The sequence below is a fragment of the Cololabis saira genome, chromosome 8 (genome assembly GCF_033807715.1).
Source record: "Cololabis saira isolate AMF1-May2022 chromosome 8, fColSai1.1, whole genome shotgun sequence".
In the NCBI taxonomy this organism is placed as follows: Eukaryota; Metazoa; Chordata; class Actinopteri; order Beloniformes; family Belonidae; genus Cololabis; species Cololabis saira.
In genome coordinates this window covers 1,250,928-1,272,926 of record NC_084594.1, presented here as the reverse complement: position 1 = coordinate 1,272,926, position 21,999 = coordinate 1,250,928, and positions in this window count along the sequence as shown.

The following is a 21,999-nucleotide window of genomic DNA, read 5'->3' as shown; positions in this document are numbered from 1 at the left end:
TAAATCCCATTTAAAATCAGTAAAAATGACCATGTAAACACCTAATTCCAAATGAAAATGGCCATTCTGAATTACACTTAATTCTGAAGTAAGTGTCTGGTTTATTCTGATTTTAAATCTGAATAGAATAATTCCAGATCATGTAAACACTCATTCCTCTTTAAATTAATCCCGGTCTTTCTTTCTGCTCGTTCCATCCCCGTCTGTCTCCATGATCTTATATTCCACTGGGCTGGTTTTCCTAACAAAGTTTCCAGATGCAGCAGCAGTAAACGCTGGTCAAGAGCAGAGACATTTATTTAAGAAATAGAAATAATTAAAAGAACAGATGGAAACAGGAAACATCAAAATGGTGAGCTTTTCAAAGTTGTAGCGGCTAAGTTAGTTTTTCTTCCGGTAGTTTAACTTCCGGTCCCCCCCCTATCCAATCAGAACCTTCCCAACCCCCAGACCTGGAGAGGAATTGGAGAAAGACCATCAAACGTGTTTCCATGGAAACCTCAATTCAGAATTACTATTTCCATGTAAACTCCAAGGAAAATAATTTAATTCGGAATTATTAATTCCGAATTAAAAAACATCATGTAACCGTGGCCAGTGGTTCCTGATCAGCCGGCGGGAAAGTTGTCCGGAGCCGTTACCGTAGCGGCGGCGCAGAGCCGTTACCGTAGCGGCGCGTAGAGCCGTTACCGTAGCGGCGCGTAGAGCCGTTACCGTAGCGGCGGCGCAGAGCCGTTACCGTAGCGACGCCGTAGAGCTGTTACCGTAGCGGCGGCGCAGAGCCGTTACCGTAGCGACGCCGTAGAGCTGTTACCGTAGCGGCGGCGCAGAGCCGTTACCGTAGCGGCGGCGCAGAGCCGTTACCGTAGCGGCGGCGCAGAGCCGTTACCGTAGCGGCGGCGCAGAGCCGTTACCGTAGCGGCGGCGCAGAGCCGTTACCGTAGCGGAGCCGTTACCGTAGCGGAGCCGTTACCGTAGCGGCGGCGCAGAGCCGTTAGCGTAGCGGCGGCGCAGAGCCGTTACCGTAGCGACGCCGTAGAGCCGTTACCGTAGCGACGCCGTAGAGCCGTTACCGTAGCGACGCCGTAGAGCCGTTACCGTAGCGACGGCGCAGAGCCGTTACCGTAGCGGCGGCGCAGAGCCGTTACCGATCTCAACCTCTCCTTCTTTGGTTTGTAATTTCCCGCCGCGTCTTCCAGCTCGTCGGCTCCTCGTCCGTCTGGAAAAACCGAAGCCAAAAGTCAGAAGTTCGGAGTTTTATCCCAGATTCTTTGATTTTAAAAAAAACGTAAAATCAGTTTCACGATGCGGAGCCTTGTTTTTATGCTGATCCGTTCTCGACCCGCCGCGGCGCTGAAGTCGCCCACGTTCGGCGGCGGCTGCCGACTTCCTGCCCCTGGCCCCGCCCCCAGCCCTGGCCCCGCCCCCAGCCCTGGCCCCGGCCCTGGCCCAGCCCTGGCCCCGCCCCCAGCCCTGGCCCCGCCCCCAGCCCTGGCCCCGCCCCCAGCCCTGGCCCCGGCCCTGGCCCAGCCCTGGCCCCGCCCCCAGCCCTGGCCCCGCCCCCAGCCCTGGCCCCGCCCCCACTGGTGTTCCAGGTCCGACCATTCCAGCTCCGTCTGTCCCGGTCTGTTCCGGTTTGTCCCGGTGTTGCATGCACGGGGGGGGGAGTGTCATGTTTTGTTCAGGACTTTTTAACTTTGTTCCAGAAGATTGTTCTGGTTGTTCTGGCTCCGTTTTCTATGATGTCTGTCTGATCCAGCGGTCCGTCCGTCCTCCATCCATCCGTCGTGGACCCGTTGTTCCCGGTTCCCGGTTTGATTCCTGGTGGGACCGGAGCCGAGCCGAACCTGAAACACTCCGACACCAAAAACTCTGTTTTGTTGGGACGAAAAAAGAAGAAAAAAGAGAAATGTAGGACAGAGAAGCATTTACAAATAAAGTAAGATGTTTACAGACGTGAGTCGGAGTTGTGATTGAGACGCCCAGGAGTCCGTTACCACGGTAACGGACTCCTGGCTGAGATATCCCCCTGTCACCTGGTCCTCAGGAGTCCGTCACCACGGTAACCGGGTCCTCAGGAGTCCGTCACCACGGTAACCGGGTCCTCAGGAGTCCGTCACCACGGTAACCGGGTCCTCAGGAGTCCGTTACCATGGTAACCGGGTCCTCAGGAGTCCGTTGCCACGGTAACCGGCTCGTTGAGACGCCCAGGAGTCTGTTACCACGGTAACCAGGTCCTCAGGAGTCCGTTACCACGGTAACCGGGTCCTCAGGAGTCCGTTACCACGGTAACCGGGTCCTCAGGAGTCCGTTACCACGGTAACCGGGTCCTCAGGAGTCCGTTACCACGGTAACCGGGTCCCCGGGAGTCTGTTACCACGGTAACCGGGTCCTCAGGAGTCCGTTACCACGGTAACCGGGTCCCCGGGAGTCCGTTACCACGGTAACCGGGTCCTCAGGAGTCCGTTACCGTGGTAACCGGGTCCTCAGGAGTCCGTTACCGTGGTAACCGGGTCCTGGGGAGTCCGTTACCACGGTAACCGGGTCCTCAGGAGTCCGTTACCACGGTAACCGGGTCCTCAGGAGTCCGTTACAGGGTTCCTACGGGGGCTTGAATTTCATTGTTGTGTTTTTAAGGCCTGAAAAGTGCTTGAAATTTAGTTTAAGTGTTTGAAATTATAACTGTGTCTTTCACCAAACTGGGATCAGACTGTATAGTTTAGTTACAAGGAGAAATAAAATCAGCAAGATGAAACGTGACTAGATGTTTACAGCGCTATGCAATGTACATAATAGTGATTAAAATCAGAAAAAACTATTCTGAGTGTATATATATATATGTAAGATATTTTACCCCAGCGATTAAGGTGCTTGAAGATTTTGAAAATGATCCTTGAAAAGTGCTTGAATTTGACCTGGAAAAATGTGTAGGTACCCTGCTGTTACCACGGTAACCGACTCCTGCCTGAGATGCCCGGGAGTCCGTTACCACGGTAACCAGCTCCCAGGGAGTCTGTTACCACGGTAACCAGCTCCCAGGGAGTCTGTTACCACGGTAACCAGCTCCCAGGGAGTCCGTTACCACGGTAACCAGCTCCCAGGGACTCCGTTACCACGGTAACCGGCTCCCAGGGAGTCCGTTACCACGGTAACCAGCTCCCAGGGAGTCCGTTACCACGGTAACTAGCTCCCAGGGAGTCCGTTACCACGGTAACCAGCTCCCAGGGACTCCGTTACCACGGTAACCAGCTCCCAGGGAGTCCGTTACCACGGTAACCAGCTCCCAGGGACTCCGTTACCACGGTAACTAGCTCCCAGGGAGTCTGTTACCACGGTAACCAGCTCCCAGGGAGTCTGTTACCACAGTAACTAGCTCCCAGGGAGTCCGTTACCACGGTAACCAGCTCCCAGGGAGTCCGTTACCACGGTAACTAGCTCCCAGGGAGTCCGTTACCACGGTAACTAGCTCCCAGGGAGTCCGTTACCACGGTAACCAGCTCCCAGGGAGTCCGTTACCACGGTAACTAGCTCCCAGGGAGTCCGTTACCGCGGTAACCAGCTCCCAGGGAGTCTGTTACCACGGTAACCAGCTCCCAGGGAGTCCGTTACCACGGTAACCAGCTCCCAGGGACTCCGTTACCACGGTAACCGGCTCCCAGGGAGTCCGTTACCACGGTAACCAGCTCCCAGGGAGTCCGTTACCACGGTAACTAGCTCCCAGGGAGTCCGTTACCACGGTAACCAGCTCCCAGGGACTCCGTTACCACGGTAACCGGCTCCCAGGGAGTCCGTTACCACGGTAACCAGCTCCCAGGGAGTCTGTTACCACGGTAACCGGCTCCCAGGGAGTCTGTTGCCACGGTAACCGGCTCCTGGCTGAGATGCCAGGGAGTCTGTTACCACGGTAACTAGCTCCCAGGGAGTCCGTTACCACGGTAACCAGCTCCCAGGGAGTCCGTTACCACGGTAACCAGCTCCCAGGGAGTCCGTTACCACGGTAACCAGCTCCCAGGGAGTCCGTTACCACGGTAACTAGCTCCCAGGGAGTCCGTTACCACGGTAACCAGCTCCCAGGGAGTCTGTTACCACGGTAACCAGCTCCCAGGGAGTCCGTTACCACGGTAACTAGCTCCCAGGGAGTCCGTTACCACGGTAACCAGCTCCCAGGGACTCCGTTACCACGGTAACCGGCTCCCAGGCAGTCTGTTACCACGGTAACCAGCTCCCAGGGAGTCTGTTACCACGGTAACCGGCTCCCAGGGAGTCTGTTGCCACGGTAACCGGCTCCTGGCTGAGATGCCAGGGACTCTGTTACCACGGTAACCGTCCCCCAGGGAGTCTGGCTGAGAGCAGCTTCTGTTCTCTTCGGGGAATTCCTGAAGAATTATTTTTAAATCTGTGAATAAAAGTTGAAACACTAATTAGATTTTAGTCGGAGCTGCAGTCTCGTCCCTGCGGGATCTAATCCCTAATCCCCGCGCTGCAGAAACAGCTGCTGGAAATAAGAATAATATCCATAAATCTAGTCAAAATATCTCAGCCGATGATGAGGGAGAAAGATTCTCTTGACTAAAACTCCAGGGAAATAGTCTGAAAACTCTTCTTTTTTCTTGAAACAAAGCTTTTTACCTCATAGGAGTTTAATTCAGCCTTTAGTTCAATGTTTTTATAACCTGAATTATTGTGACGCATCAGAACTCAATCTACGACGGAGTATTAGGGCCAAATTTAGACAAGATTTTTTTGGAAATTACGAGAATAAAGTCGTAATATTACGAGAATAAAGTCGTAACATTACGAGAATAAAGTCGTAACATTACGAGAATAAAGTCGTAACATTACGAGAATAAAGTCGTAACATTACGAGAATAAAGTCGTAACATTACGAGAATAAAGTCGTAACATTACGAGAATAAAGTCGTAACATTATGAGAATAAAGTCGTAACATCACGAGAATAAAGTCGTAACAATAAGAGAATAAAGTCGTAACATTACGAGAATAAAGTCGTAACATTACGAGAAAGTCGTAACATTACGAGAATAAAGTCGTAACATTACGAGAATAAAGTCGTAACATTACCAGAATAAAGTCGTAACATTACGAGAATAAAGTCGCAACATTACGAGGATAAAGTCGTAACATTACGAGAATAAAGTCGTAATATTACGAGAATAAAGTCGTAACATTACCAGAATAAAGTCGTAACATTACGAGAATAAAGTCGCAATATTACGAGGATAAAGTCGTAACATTACAAGAATGAAGTCGTAACATTACGAGAATAAAGTCGTAACATTACGAGAATAAAGTCGTAACATTACGAGAATAAAGTCGTAACATTACGAGAATAAAGTCGTAACATTACGAGAATAAAGTCGTAACATTACGAGAATAAAGTCGTAACATTACGAGAATAAAGTCGTAACATTACGAGAATAAAGTCGTAACATTACGAGAATAAAGTCGCAACATTACGAGAATAAAGTCGCAACATTACGAGAATAAAGTCGCAACATTACGAGAATAAAGTCGTAACATTACGAGGATAAAGTCGTAACATTACGAGAATAAAGTCGTAACATTACGAGAATAAAGTCGTAACATTACGAGAATAAAGTCGTAACATTACGAGAATAAAGTCGTAACAATAAGAGAATAAAGTCGTAACATTACGAGGATAAAGTCGTAACATTACGAGGATAAAGTCGTAACATCACGAGAATAAAGTCGTAACAATAAGAGAATAAAGTCGTAACATTACGAGAATAAAGTCGTAACAATAAGAGAATAAAGTCGTAACATTACGAGAATAAAGTCGTAACATTAAGAGAATAAAGTCGTAACATTACGAGAATAAAGTCGTAACATTACGAGAATAAAGTCGTAACATTACGAGAATAAAGTCGTAACATTACGAGAATAAAGTCGTAACATTACGAGAATAAAGTCGTAACATTACGAGAATAAAGTCGTAACATTACGAGAATAAAGTCGCAACATTACGAGAATAAAGTCGCAACATTACGAGAATAAAGTCGCAACATTACGAGAATAAAGTCGTAACATTACGAGGATAAAGTCGTAACATTACGAGAATAAAGTCGTAACATTACGAGAATAAAGTCGTAACATTACGAGAATAAAGTCGTAACATTACGAGAATAAAGTCGTAACATTACGAGAATAAAGTCGTAACAATAAGAGAATAAAGTCGTAACATTACGAGAATAAAGTCGTAACATTACGAGGATAAAGTCGTAACATTACGAGGATAAAGTCGTAACAATACGAGAATAAAGTCGTAACAATACGAGAATAAAGTCGTAACAATAAGAGAATAAAGTCGTAACAATAAGAGAATAAAGTCGTAACATTACGAGGATAAAGTCGTAACAATAAGAGAATAAAGTCGTAACATTACGAGAATAAAGTCGTAACATTACGAGGATAAAGTCGTAACATTACGAGGATAAAGTCGTAACAATACGAGAATAAAGTCGTAACAATACGAGAATAAAGTCGTAACATTACGAGAATAAAGTCGTAACATTACGAGGATAAAGTCGTAACAATAAGAGGATAAAGTCGTAACATTACGAGGATAAAGTCGTAACATTACGAGGATAAAGTCGTAACATTACGAGGATAAAGTCGTAACATTACGAGGATAAAGTCGTAACATTACGAGAATAAAGTCGTAACAATAAGAGAATAAAGTCGTAACATTACGAGGATAAAGTCGTAACATTACGAGGATAAAGTCGTAACATTACGAGGATAAAGTCGTAACAATACGAGACTAAAGTCGTAACATTACGAGAATAAAGTCGTAACATTACGATAATAAAGTCGTAACAATACGAGACTAAAGTCGTAACAATACGAGACTAAAGTCGTAACAATACGAGACTAAAGTCGTAACATTACGAGAATAAAGTCGTAACATTACGAGAATAAAGTCGTAACATTACGAGAATAAAGTCGTAACATTACGAGAATAAAGTCGCAACATTACGAGAATAAAGTCGCAACATTACGAGAATAAAGTCGCAACATTACGAGAATAAAGTCGCAACATTACGAGAATAAAGTCGCAACATTACGAGAATAAAGTCGCAACATTACGAGAATAAAGTCGTAACATTACGAGAATAAAGTCGTAACATTACGAGAATAAAGTCGCAACATTACGAGAATAAAGTCGCAACATTACGAGAATAAAGTCGCAACATTACGAGAATAAAGTCGCAACATTACGAGAATAAAGTCGCAACATTACGAGAATAAAGTCGCAACATTACGAGAATAAAGTCGCAACATTACGAGAATAAAGTCGCAACATTACGAGAATAAAGTCGCAACATTACGAGAATAAAGTCGCAACATTACGAGAATAAAGTCGCAACATTACGAGAATAAAGTCGCAACAATACGAGAATAAAGTCGCAACATTACGAGAATAAAGTCGCAACAATAAGAGAATAAAGTCGTAACATTACGAGAATAAAGTCGCAACAATACGAGAATTCTATTCAGTTTATTTGAGAAGGGACAGTGTATATTCATATACATTTAGAATTAAAAATGCAAATGCACCCAATTTTAGCTACAGAGCTGGTTTCCATTGGCAGTCCCCCGGCTAAAAATATAAAAGACGAGAATAAAGTCGTAACATTACGAGAATAAAGTCGTAACATTACGAGAATAAAGTCGTAACATTACGAGAATAAAGTCGTAACATTACGAGAATAAAGTCGTAACAATACGAGAATAAAGTCGTAACTTTACGAGGATAAAGTCGTAACATTACGAGAATAAAGTCGTAACAATACGAGAATAAAGTCGTAACAATAAGAGAATAAAGTCGTAACATTACGAGAATAAAGTCGTAACATTACGAGAATAAAGTCGTAACAATACGAGGATAAAGTCGTAACAATACGAGAATAAAGTCGTAACATTACGAGAATAAAGTCGTAACAATACGAGAATAAAGTCGTAACATTACGAGGATAAAGTCGTAACATTACGAGAATAAAGTCGTAACATTACGAGGATAAAGTCGTAACAATACGAGAATAAAGTCGTAACAATAAGAGAATAAAGTCGTAACAATAAGAGAATAAAGTCGCAACATTACGAGAATAAAGTCGCAACATTACGAGAATAAAGTCGCAACAATAAGAGAATAAAGTCGTAATATTACGAGAATAAAGTCGCAACAATAAGAGAATAAAGTCGTAATATTACGAGAATAAAGTCGTAACAATAAGAGAATAAAGTCGTAATATTACGAGAATAAAGTCGCAACATTACGAGAATAAAGTCGTAACAATACGAGAATAAAGTCGTAACGTTACGAGAATAAAGTCGCAACAATCAGAGAATAAAGTCGTAACGTTACGAGAATAAAGTCGTAACGTTACGAGAATAAAGTCGTAACGTTGCGAGAATAAAGTCGCAACGTTACGAGAATAAAGTCGTAACGTTACGAGAATAAAGTCGTAACGTTACGAGAATAAAGTCGTAACGTTACGAGAATAAAGTCGTAACGTTACGAGAATAAAGTCGTAACGTTACGAGAATAAAGTCGTAACGTTACGAGAATAAAGTCGTAACGTTACGAGAATAAAGTCGTAACGTTACGAGAATAAAGTTGTAACAATAAGAGAGTCGTTACAATAAGAGAATAAAGTCGTAACGTTACGAGAATAAAGTCGTTACGTTACGAGAATAAAGTCGTAACGTTACGAGAATAAAGTCGTAACGTTACGAGAATAAAGTCGTAACGTTACGAGAATAAAGTCGCAACGTTACGAGAATAAAGTCGCAACGTTACGAGAATAAAGTCGCAACGTTACGAGAATAAAGTCGCAACGTTACGAGAATAAAGTCGCAACGTTACGAGAATAAAGTCGCAACGTTACGAGAATAAAGTCGTAACGTTACGAGAATAAAGTCGTAACGTTACGAGAATAAAGTCGTAACGTTACGAGAATAAAGTCGTAACGTTACGAGAATAAAGTCGTAACGTTACGAGAATAAAGTCGTAACGTTACGAGAATAAAGTCGTAACGTTACGAGAATAAAGTTGTAACAATAAGAGAGTCGTTACAATAAGAGAATAAAGTCGTAACATTACGAGAATAAAGTCGCAACATAACGAGAATAAAGTCGCAACATAACGAGGATAAAGTCGCAACATTACGAGGATAAAGTCGCAACATTACGAGGATAAAGTCGCAACATTACGAGGATAAAGTCGCAACATTACGAGAATAAAGTCGTAACATTACGAGAATAAAGTCGTAATGTGAGTGAAATAAAGTCGACCCACGTAGTTGGTCCTCGTCGTATTTAATGGTGTTTACAGATGTTTACTCACACTTTGCTTTGTCTGGACGACACACCAGCATTCTTTTGATGTGATGCCATCTGGTGTAGAACGGTGTTGTTACATAGCCTGTGTAACGGTTACCGAAGGTAAGTATATAGATTATGTTTATTGAACCAGTATCAGTAAGGTCTAGGAACGACTGAAGAGCCTGAAAACCTGTGTCAGCACAATTACCACACACACACACACACACACACACACACTAAAACACACACACACACACACACACACACACACACACACACACACACACACACACACACACACACACACACACACACAACGGAATGATTTGAATTCAATGTATTGTTCACAAAATAATAAAGATGAGTTTACCCCTGCCTACCTAAGCCGGCTTCTTAGGCCGCGTTCAGACTGCAGGCAAATATCCGATTTTTAGCCCATCCAGATTGAAACTGGATGACTCTTTTGAAGTCTGAACAGTCCCAAACCGCATGAGATCCGATTTTTGCAAACCAGATGGAAACCACCTCCGGGAGGTAGTTTCATATCCGATCATTATCTCATTTGGGCAGATGCGTGTCAGTCTGAACATCCAAACACTCAGATCGGATATGACTGTCCCAGACGCTCCAAACCACCCGCCCATTTCCAGTTGTGGAGCTACTCATCCTTTCACAGAGAGCATGTACAATCTCTGATGTCACGTCAAAAACTATTATTTGTAGTTTGAGTGTTGCAAATTCACATTACAAATCATGTTTTAATAGCAGAAAAAAAGACTGCATTTCCACGTACGGTGCGGGTCGCCGCGTACCCTACGCCGTAGGCTCTGCGTTGGTGTAACGCAGAACCATAAATCAGCCTTCAGTCGCGCTGTGAGCCTGAAGCTGCAGCCCGTCAGCTCATCAGGAGGAGGTTAAAGGTTACAGAGCGGCTGCCAGTTATTCATTGCAGGTTCGTTTTGTTAACTCTGAGCTTTGTTGGTTGGTTTGTTAGTTTGCTGGTGGTTTTGTTCTGAACACTTCTCTCTGTTTCTCATTTTGCTGGGACGTCGGTTCCTCCGCCGAGACAACTTTTGCTGTATGCGTTCATTGTTATGTCTAAAAATGATGCGCAGTGCCGACCCAATCAGAAACGGTACAGATATTTTGGGATTTTTTTATATTTTTAAAAAAATTACATGACTTCACACAATACACGCGCTGGGTGACGCCTCCGCTCTGACGTCGTTGCTACGGCAACCTGTCAGATCAGTCATGATGTGGCCCAGTCTGAACAGAGCCAGATCCGATTTGGACACTTGCTAAAAACAGTGTGGACAGTCAGCCCTGAAAATATACGGATATGAGAAGGAATCAGATATGAATCAGATTTGCCTGCAGTCTGAACGCGGCCTTTGTTGTGCACAAATGCACAATAAATGGGCCCATAAAAATAAATTAAATAAAATAGAGGTTCCTTCAAAATAAAGAGTTCAATGTCCAATGCGTACTGCTCCTTTAGGGAAAGAAGCAATTCAATTCAATTCAATTCAATTTTATTTATATAGCGTCTAATACAACAGAGTTGTCTCTAGACGCTTTCCAGAGACCCAGAACATAAACCCCCGAGCAATTATTACATAAACAATGGCAGGTAAAAACTCCCCTAGTGGGAGAAAAACCTTAAGCCAAACAGTGGTAAGAAAAACTCCCCTTTAGGAGGAAGAAACCTGGACCAGGACCAGGCTCATCAGGGGGGACCCTCCTGCCGAGGGCCAGACTGGGGGTCAGGGACGTCAACAGCACAGCAGGCAGGTGGAAGCAGCAACGGGATGACCGGGGGTGGGGACCGCAGGCCAGCACACAGCTCCCGAAGCTCCGGCCCAATCAGCAAGTCCCAGGTTGGGTGCAGGGTCAGGAAAAGGTTGAGAAGGGGCAGGGCCAGGGAGAGGAGTCTTGAGGGACGAACATTCTCCCCCGCCCAAAAGGGGCCGTTACCCTGACCCCCTCACTCCCACACTGCAGATTCCGGTGTCCGGCAAAGGATGCTGCAACATGGACAAAAGAGAGAAAAGGGAGGAGAAGGGGGGGCCAGCACAAGAAACCACAGGAGCGACTCTGACACACTAAAGTTTACACTACCTAGAGATTTACCAACACCAGCTAGAGGTTTACTAAACACTAACTATAGGCTTTACTAAACAGAAAGGTTTTAAGTTTAGTTTTAAAGGTGGAGGTGGTGTCAGCCTCCTTAACCCAGATTGGAAGTTGGTTCCATAGTAGTGGTGCCTGATAGCAGAACGCCCGCCCTCCAAATCTACATTTAGATACTCTAGGAACTACGAGTAAACCTGCACTCTGAGAACGGAGAGCTCTGACAGGAACATAAGGCACTATCAGGTCTTGCAAATAATGCGGAGCTAAGCCGTTTTGGGCTTTATACGCAAGTAATAAAATTTTAAATTGAATTCTGAATTTTACGGGTAACCAATGGAGCGACGCCAACACTGGAGAGACGTGGTCTCTCCTGCTAATTCCTGTCAGTACTCGTGCTGCTGCATTTTGGATCAGCTGGAGCCTATTCAGCAAATTACTTGGACATCCTGCTAACAACACATTACAGTAATCTAGTCTAGAAGATACAAACGCATGAACTAGTTTTTCTGCATCACTCTGCGAGAGGATTTTCCTAATCTTTGCAATATTACGGAGATGGAAAAAGGCTATTTTACAAACCTGATTGACATATGGTTTAAACGACAAATCCTGATCGAAAATAACACCAAGGTTTCTCACAGTTGCACTGGAAGCCATCGCAACACCATCTAATCCCTTCCTAAGATGCTCTGGACCAAGAATGATAACCTCTGTTTTATCTGAATTTAGAAGCAGGAAATTTCTGGACATCCAGTCCTTGATGTCCCTAAGACATGCCTGAAGTTTAACTAACGGTTCTGTTTCATCCGGCTTCATAGACAAATAGAGCTGCGTATCATCAGCATAACAATGACAGTGTATGCCGTGATTCTGGATTATACTTCCCAATGGCTGCATGTATAAACTGAACAAGATTGGCCCTAGCACTGAACCCTGCGGAACACCATAACAGACCCTTGACTGTTCTGAAGAAACCTCTGATTTGATTTGATTTGTTTATTTGCACAACATTAAAAAAAACGGTACAAAAGTTTAAATGAACATAAAAAAAGCATGAAAATATGTGCAGGTGAGAAAGGAAGCCCTAAATGGGCTTATTCAAAGTTCTCACCAGGAAAAAATACATTGTATTGAAATAATAGCAAGAACAAAAAAAACAACAAAAAAAAACAGCGTTCAAAAAATGGATATAAACAGACAATTTCTCGGTGTGCACGTGCAGAAGTGAGTCCACATTAAGTGGAAGCACTTCTAGACGCTTGGTCAATAAGGCTGGTCTTCAATCTCTGTTTAAAACTATTAATAGACAGTGAAGATTTAGCGATAAGTATATGAGAGTTCCAGAGTGAGGCACCTCTGTCTTTGATGGAGAACTGACTGCTATTGGTACGACTGAATGAAGAATGGGGATCCTCAAATTGTCTGGTATTATAGTTATGAATCTGCGAATTGGTCTTAAAAAAATCTTTGAAAGTACTTGGAAGCATATTTGCAAGATAAGTGCATTTGTAAATGAAAGCACATGATTGGAGTATGTTAATATCATAGATGGATAATACATTTAATTTTTTAAACAAAGGGGCAGATGGGGCCAAATAGGAGGCAGAAGTAGCTATTCTTACAAATTTCTTTTGAGTAATGAGTAGTTTGTGTAGATTTGATGAATATGTACTTGCCCAAACAATGTTGCCATAAATGAGATAAGGATAAATTAAACTGTAATAAAGAGTAACGAGACAAGCCTGATGGACCAAACCTCTGATTCTTCTGATGATACCAAGGGATCTAGAGATTTTGTTAGTTACAGAATGTATATGCTCTTTCCAGGACAAATTCTCATCCACAAAGACACCTAGAAATTTGGTGGATGAAACCTGATTGATTGCAATACCACCAATAGAAATCTTAGCTTTTTGCGGACAATATTTTTTGTTTTTACTTGCAAATACAATAAAATTTGATTTATTAACATTTAACGACAACTTTTTTACAAGGAACCATTTTGAAAGCATTGCTATACCAGAATTAGCTTGCTCAATAAGTGAATCAAAATTTCTGTGAGTTAGTATCAAATTGGTATCATCAGCAAATAAGATTGGTGTAAAGGATGAAGATACAGTAGCCAGGTCATTTACATAAATGAGAAATAAAAGGGGTCCTTGTATTGATCCCTGAGGGACTCCACATGAAATCTTAACATTGGAAGAAAAACAACCGTTGGCATGCACATGTTGTTCACGGTTATGAACATAACTAGACAACCATTTCAAAGTAATATCATGGATATTACTTTGTTATATTATTAATATCATCATCCCATTATTTTGTGCCAGTAATATTGGGTTTCATAAGTTTGTGTACTTGATTTGTTCGCCTCCTTAAACCCCTTTTTGTTCATGTACCTCATGTACATGAACAAACTGGAACCTGTCAGATAGGTATGATTTAAACCAACATAGAGCTGTCCCTTTAATCCCAACAACATGCTCTAACCTGTGCAGTAAAATGCCATGATCTATAGTGTCAAAAGCAAAGGTCTTGTTGTGTATGAGTGCGTGTTCTTTGATGTCTGTGTTCGAACTACCCGGGTAGATTTTGAGTGTTAGTCTTATCTGTCTGTTAATGAAAAAGGAATGGACGATGCTGTGCTCTGCAGATGGATCCTGCGGCTGGCCACACCGCGTTGCTGGTTCCTCCACAGTCAATCCTCAATTCTAACTGGCTCGCCACTGAACATTAAACATAGTAAAACCAAACACGCACACGTGAGCTGATTTCCAGCTGCTAACTCTGACTAAAGCTGCCGTTTGTTTTGCTGTCGTGTTATTATGTGGAAACACGAGCTACGTCACCGCTAGAGCTGATGATAATAATAATAATAATAATAATAATAATAATAATAATAATAATGATAATAATAATAATAATGATAATAATAATAATGATAATAATAATAATAATAATAATAATAATGATAATAATAATAATAATAATAATAATAATAATAATAATAATAATAATGACTTCATCGCTGCTGCTCCTGAGAGACCAGGAAAACTCCCATTACAGTATTTATAAACCGAATCATTTCAAAGGTAAAACACTAACGATGGCCACGGTTACATGATGTTTTTTAATTCTGATTTAATTATTCTGAATTAAATAATTCAGAATTAAACTATTTTCCTTGGAGTTTCCATGGAAAATAGTAATTCTGAATTGAGGTTTCCATGGAAACCACGTTTGATGGTCTTTCCTCTTAAAGCAGCACAATGTAACTTCAGCTTTTGTTGAGTTTGGCGGCTCCTTTGGACAAAATCGGTAGTGCTTTATCAGAAAGAACACTACATTTCCCATGATGCACCAGCGGTAAAGTGGTAGTGCTTTACCAGAAAGAACTACATTTCCCATGATGCACCAGCGGTACTGCTGGAAAACTCCCGTCCCCGTCGCTGCATTTGTTTTGATGAGAGAAGACGGGACGGACTTTCAAAACGACTTTTCTGTTTTCAGCGGTCGTTTGCAGGATGGATAGTGAAGAGGTAATGTATCTATTTTAGGATAAACAATATAATATGACGATGTTGAAAATCACTAAGTTCAACTTGGTTTTATTAGTGAAGTCCCCCCCCCCGTCCTGTTTCAGCAGATAATGAACCCCAAACTACAAACGTTTTTTAGAGGGACTTGGTCATAAATTAGTAGTCCAACATACTTACTGACAAAATAAAAAATACCTTATAACCTGTGAATAAGTGAATGCCCATTCCTTATATTTAGCAGATCAGCCCTGCACAATTTTACAGTTCTCAGTAAAAATACTAGAACCATCTCCTCCGATCAAACCTGTATTTTCTTGGGTTTTTCCGCTGCTTGGGCCATGATACCCATAGATATAATCTATATTTATATATATCTATGATGATACCCATAGATATAATCTATATTTATATATATCTATGATGATACCCATAGATATAATCTATATTTACATATATCTATGATGACACCCATAGATATAATCTATATTTACATATATCTATGATGATACCCATAGATATAATCTATATTTACATATATCTATGATGATATAATCTATATTTATATATATCTATGATGATATAATCTATATTTATATATATCTATGATGATACCCATAGATATAATCTATATTTACATATATCTATGATGATATAATCTATATTTATATATATCTATGATGACACCCATAGATATAATCTATATTTACATATATCTATGATGATACTAGGGGTGTAACAATATATCGTGCCACGAAATTTCGTGATACAAAAATGTCACAATATCCCAGGTAAAAAAGTAATATACTTTAATGTACTAAAAATGTACTTAATTTTCTGAAAGTACATTTCCAGCACATTTGGACTTAATGTGTTAAAATAAAGTAAACCAAAAATATATTATAAATGTATTAATTACAAATGTATTATTCCCTCAGTAGTACTTAAGTTTACTTAGATAAAGTACACTACTTTGTACTAATACTTAAATTCATATTAAGTATATTCATATAAAATATACTAACATTGAAATATATATAAGTGTTTGATTAGTATATTCCTTTATTATGTACTTTGAATGCTTTAAATATAAGTTTAATTTTAGTATATTTGCATCTACTTTTATTAAGTGCACTTTTAGCAACCTTTTTATAAGTTTACTTTTATAACATTTTTTTTCATATCATTGTTAGCATAGCAGTGTTAAAGTGCACTTAAAATAAGTGTATTAATAATTGAAAACTACTTCAGCGGTAAATTAGTGTATTCTTCATAAGTACACTATAAACCAGAACAAATTCATCAGTATTTAGCCATTTCTTTTAGTGTGCTTAGATCAGTTTAAAAGCATGTACAATAACAGTTAATTTCTTTAGCTCACCCTTTCTCTTCAACCTTTTAAAATATTGTATTTTACTAGCAAAATGCAACATTTCTGTTATGTAATTATACCTTTTCTAATTGAAAAAATATCCTTACATTTCTATTTCAATTTTAAAATGTCAGCAATTAGTGTTACAAAGTACATTTGGATTACTTCAACACCACGTTGTTTTTTTGCAATACTTAAAAATCCATCCATCTATTCTTCAAATGTAATGGTGAATTGTGAATAAACATGAACAGCAACAACATAGAGCACCTTTCAATTGACCATATGCTTTTATATAATGCAGTAGTCACCAGTATTTCTAATAAAAAAAAACAGTACAACCTTGTGTATTTCTTATCATCACATGGAAAGTACATATTCCAAAGCTTGGATTGTTTCACTTACATTTTACAGCAATCAAAAAACACATAACATAACTGAAAAATTAAGTCTTTGATTTTGCATGAAAACAGTTTGTTAAAGTTCAACATTTTGAGGCCAGGTACAGTGCCTTGAAAAAGTATTCACCCCTATGATTTTGTTTGTATTTTGTTATACCACAACTGTTGGACTATTACTATTACCATTTTTGTTTTAAGGCACACCAAGAATACACACTGATATGTAATCTCTATTTCTTACAATTTGGCAGTGGTTTTAGCTATTTTTCTCAAACCTCCCCAGTAACAATTTAATCTCTCTCTACATTATTCGGTAGAGGAATAACATACTCTTTGTCTCTTGATTGGACCAAAACACATTTCCTGTGGAACAGGTCAGTGGGCACCGCATAAACATTCCTAGATTCTGACACCTCAGACATAAAAGTGGAAGCAATGTTCAGTTGACTATCCTTGCAGAGCTGTCCACCAGTCTTCAAAAGCTCCTTTACCAATATACAGTGCAATGATAAATCACCTGCTCTGAATACTGACATGCAAAGAATTCTACATAATCTTCCATCCTGTAACTCTACTGTTGAGTTGATCCTTTTTTTTAGACTTCTGTTACTGCTGGAATGATACAGTATGCCTTTTATGATGAAACGGTGATAACAAACACAGTGTTCGACTATAACACCTAGCAAGTCTTTGATAGCAAGTTTTTCTAATGCTGACAGTTTGCCATGACAGGGATTACCAAAAACCCTGACATTTTCATTCAGGCTAGATGAATTAGAACTTGATACATTGCTGTTTAGGAGATGTGAAAAAATGCATTTCACCCCTTCATTAGCACCTATCATGTACTTTTCGGCTTTTTGTGTTAGACTCCTCCAGCAAAGAAATCTTTTAACTATTTGCTCTGGAACATGTGTTGTCCCATTGAAGTACTGTAACAAAGTGCCATTAAATGATTCAAAGGAAAAGGTTGATGTGGCCCACAGAGGGCCCCAGTTCCTAACACTTGCCGCAAGGTGTGTCAGAAGATGGACATTAAATGTCATATTTGCTGCACCATATAACTTCTCAAACTGCAGTGAGAACTTCTTGAGAGCTCTTTCAGCTACTTCAATATCACAGCGTTTCACCTTTTCTCCCAAAAGAATGTGCATTGCAAACACAAACAGAAAAAGGTGGTTCCAGAACTTCTTCAGTAAAACCCCATTCAGTAAAGGCAGGGCATAGAATAACAGGAATGACCTCCACTCTGATGCTTTCCAATATTTTCTGTCTGCCACAGATCGTGGTACTCTTGTTATCTCAACTGGGGGTTGAATTGCAATGAGCTCTTTGTCAATGTGGTCTGATTTTGTTCCTATGTAACACTCTTTGTCATGATTTCTTGAGTCAAACCACAGTTTTGCTAGTTGTCTTGTCACACCAAGGCAGACACAATGCTGATACTCTGGAACAAATCCATTTATCATTTGAAACTTTGTGAGTTTCATTAATGGTGAAGGTCCTTTTACTCCCATTACAGGACTTTCTGGTGTTGCAGCCATTGCATGATCAAAATGCTTAGCTTCAGTTCTAAGATTTGGTTTTGGGCCTTTGTTTGTGTAAGGACCACCACCAACATGGTAACAAAAATCACATCCATAAAAGCCATTAAACTGTTTGGTGTTTCTTAGAAGTGGGCGAGCAACTGAATCTGAACTGCATATCAGAGCATACACTTTGGAAACATGTTGTACATTTGCAGAGTCCTTCCATTTAATGCCATTTTGTTCTAAAATTTGCAGTTCATCAACAAATGGCTTCAAAAATGTTAAGATGTTTGGCTTCTTCTCGCCAAACCATAGACAAGGAAGACAGATATTTGCCTTGCGTTCTTTAGGTTCAAGTTCTATAACCTGGCACTGAATGGGCCAAATTTGATACTTTGAACTTCTGAAAACTGGAATTCCATCACAGTTCCAAATTAAAGATACGTCATCCTCACCTAATTCACCTGATTCTTTAAGTTTCTGGTACTCTTCTCCACACTGTATATCTGAAATGACATCTGCACATTGCCAGTCTTTTTTCAAACTTTGGTTTCGTTCAAGCAATGTTTTGATCTGTGAAGCCAAACTAAGCACTAGAAAGAAACACCCACTTTTGAGACAGCTCTCTGAATCAGTTACTGCATTACAAGCACCACACTGTAGTTCACTGGTATTATTTACCCCTAAGTAGTTTTCACATGCTGGACAGTAAAAATGGGGGACATAATGTCCATATTGTCCATAAGCTTTGTGGAAAAGGTATGTGGTTACTGGTACCATTCCAGGGAAATGTTCATTGAAAATCTTCAGTAGATGTTCCAGTGACACACCTGTCACATTGTGCCTTAGTACATAAGACATCAGTAAGATTAAACTTTGTCCCTTTGTCAGTGGAGCACCAGGATACGCTGGATCATCTCCATCCAACAAAAATGTCTCTACCTGTGAAGACATAAAAAAAGAAAAGATAGAAAACTGTTACATTGATCAGCATTAAAGGAGATTGCTTAGAGATTTACAGAGAAACATACTGTACAATAATAAATGCTAATAACCTGTTGGTTTGGTGTCTCTTGCTGATCAGGTGGAGTAGCAGGCACATTGCATCCTGGTTGCTTCTCTAACATGTCCTGGCCAAATATAAATGGAAGCATAAACATTTTCATTTACTTTGTGGTTTTATAGTTTTGACATAAACAACAATACTAGTGCTCCAAAAGGTAAGTGGTAACTACTACAAGTCATCTGGTAGTTTTTACATTTAGAGAATTTACCATGTTTCCTTCTGGGGCAGAGAGTTATGCAAATGGAATACACACTAGCTTCGTATAAAAATGCTGTGGGGAAAGGATGAATGTACTGCCTATATTCAGTAAATATACAAAATCACTGGCCTCTTTTAAAAGTAAATTAAAAACATATCTTTTTTCACAAGCTTTTAGCTAGTTTGTTGGAATCAGTACTATAATTTTAATTTTAATATCTTTTAATTTCCATCATCTCTTTTATCATGTTTTATGTTTTTGTGTTTTATGTGTTTTATTGTACTTTTTATGTGTTTTTATGTGTGTTAGCACATTGAGTTTATGCTTGTCATATGAAATGTGCTATATAAATAAATCTGATTTGATTTGATTTGATTTGAAAATGTGTAACTCCTTGCCCAAACCTAGAAAACAAATGAACTCTATTAACAAATCAGAAACAAGAATAATGAAAAGCACTAATCCTTGGATGCAAGACAGGACATCTGTTTCTATCAAGACAGTGAGTTCAAACATTAAGCCAAAACTGCATAATAATGCTTAATAAAAAACAAAATTGTTGGATTGGCGGAATAAAACACCAGAGTTAAGTCAAATCAAGCAAGTTAAGCCACATCTTCATAATATGTGCAGTGAAAATCCAACAGATGGATAATATCCAGGAAAATGGTGACTACAGCTTCACAAACTGTAGAACTGTATTAATTAAGGGAAGGTATATGTCACAGCCATCAAGTGCCAATGTAGGTCAGTCACCTGTTAGAAACTTTGTTAGCCTCATGTAGAACTACTAATTTGCTTGAATTACAATGTAAATTAAACATGAATGAATAATGCAATCATACTTTGGAATAGTTATATGTAGTTATAATTCTGTAACCAAATGAGACCTTGCTGGTGTTCACTTTCAATACATGTTTATTATCGGTAGCCTATATTACTATTTTAACACGTCGGTTTAAAAAAATAAAAACTACTCTATTTACATTTTCTGTATTGATTAAAGGGGTTGTTTTTAGCATACAAATGAAACTAGTAACTTGTAACTATAGTACCTGTGCTTCTGGTCCGATTTGCATATCTTGTTGATCCCCACAAAATTGAGAAGTGCAGTGTGAGTAGGTGGAGGGTGGCAATTCCATCACTGGGTGGGTCTTTCTGGAGACTCCCTCTCCGGCAGGCTGCATAATAATGAAGATATAATTCATGGAAATTCTCAAGTGAAATATTAATGACAATAATACATGTTTGTGTCTCATTTTAAGAAAATACACTGTAGGGGCTAGGACAATCATTATTTTCATCACGTCTAATTTAATTGAAATGACAATTATGCAGAAACTATACATATAGTATAACACAGCAATTAATATCAACAATTTCAATTGTTGATATTTTAATACCTCTGATGAATCTCTGTTTGGTCTGTCCTGAAGCAGGTGCTCTCTTATTGGACTGACAAGATGCTTTCCTCTCAAACATTCTAAAGATGAGTGACCGCTTGATCCTTCTGCAACAAGGCCCTTATCGGGAACATTCTGATCATGAGAAAAACACATAGATTTATTTAACTATCACACTGTAAACATTTAGGGTATAATAAACATCACAAATACAATTCTGGATGAATGAAAGCTTTAGAGGAAAGTAAAATGTATTTTGCGAACCCTTTAATTTTATTTCAGAATGGAGGCATAAAACATAATGATCACTGTTTTTACCTGTTTGTTCGTTGTGGGAGTGTCTCCTGGATATTCCTCCAGAGAAGATGTTTGTTCACCGTTATTTGAAAGCGGAATCTGGGGAGTGCAGTTGCAACGTCAACTTGCATGTAACACTATCTGCAATTCATATTGTTGCGAACGAAAAAAAGGGTCTACCTTTTTCAAGACCTCTCTATTGTTAGTTGTACAGGATGCATGACTGAGGTATTTCTTGTAATTTCCTCTGCAGTTTAAAGTATTCTGCAATGAACAAGACAGTCCTTGCGTTTAAAATTAAGAATAATTATTCTTATTCTATAATCACTGCTGTTGTTGATAATAAAATAAAAGTGAAAGCTCAAATACCTCTTTCTCATTTGTTATCCGTCTGTATTTGGTTGCCTTTGAAAGTTGGCTTGATTCATTCAGCAGATATTCTTTGTAATGTCTTTTGGGTGCCATGTCTGCGGGCGGTTTTACTGTTTTTCTCAAAGCCCGGTAAAGTGCAGAGTCGCGCGCAGGGTCCTGGATAAAACGTCATCGTAACATTACTTATCAGTTTAAAACTGATACAGAGCCTATTGCAATACAGTATGTGCGCATGCGTGCATGGACATTACGGTCTACGCAAATACTTTTTTTTATTTAATTACTCTTTTTTTTTTTTTTTTGTAAGAACGTAGAGTCTG